At 42.6% G+C, this 599-nt stretch overlaps 1 non-coding gene across 1 annotated transcript; it reads left to right on the forward strand.

Annotated features, from left to right (window-relative positions):
* The first annotated feature begins 249 nt into the window (after window positions 1–249).
* On the forward strand, window positions 250–322 carry TRNAG-CCC. The gene has a single exon. It is a non-coding gene; the product is annotated as a tRNA-Gly (tRNA).
* The last annotated feature ends 277 nt before the right edge of the window (window positions 323–599 follow it).

Genomic DNA, 599 nt, shown 5'->3' on the forward strand with positions numbered 1-599 from the left:
GAGAGAGTTGAGGAAAGAGGTACGTTTCTGAAGAACAAAGAGGAAGTAACACTGTCCAATGAGATGTTCTCAATGGTGGCGGTTTCACAACAGAGGCACTTAACTTATTTGGTTCTGAATTGTTAATAGTATTGGAAACTGTATCTGCTTCGTTGAATCCTCAGGCCTTTTCCGTTATTTTGGGCATAAAAGAATTAGAATGGTGTCCATGATGAGGCAATGCAGAAAAAGAAACATACTCTTGGGACTTCCCTGGTGGTCCAGTGGCTAAGACTCTGCACTCCCAATGCAGAGGTCCCGGGTTTGATCCCCGGTCAGGGGACTAGATCCCATATGCCACAACTAAGAGTTCTCCTGCAGCAATGAAGACAGAAGAACCCACGTGCTCAGCCAAATACAAATAAATAAATATTTTAAAAGAAATGCACCCCTGAAACACTAAATGAACCCTAAATTTAACTCAGAAGAAGCAAAAAACGGGAATTCCAGGTGGACCAGGTATCAGTTTTGATTGGTTCCCTCTAATAAACATGGGAGGGACCCATCTGCTGCTGGGGAGGGAAATCAATTTGTTTAACCCTTGGATTTAATTTTACTGG

The sequence above is a fragment of the Bison bison genome, unplaced genomic scaffold (genome assembly GCF_000754665.1).
Source record: "Bison bison bison isolate TAMUID 2011002044 unplaced genomic scaffold, Bison_UMD1.0 scf7180017864105, whole genome shotgun sequence".
Lineage (NCBI taxonomy): Eukaryota > Metazoa > Chordata > Mammalia > Artiodactyla > Bovidae > Bison > Bison bison.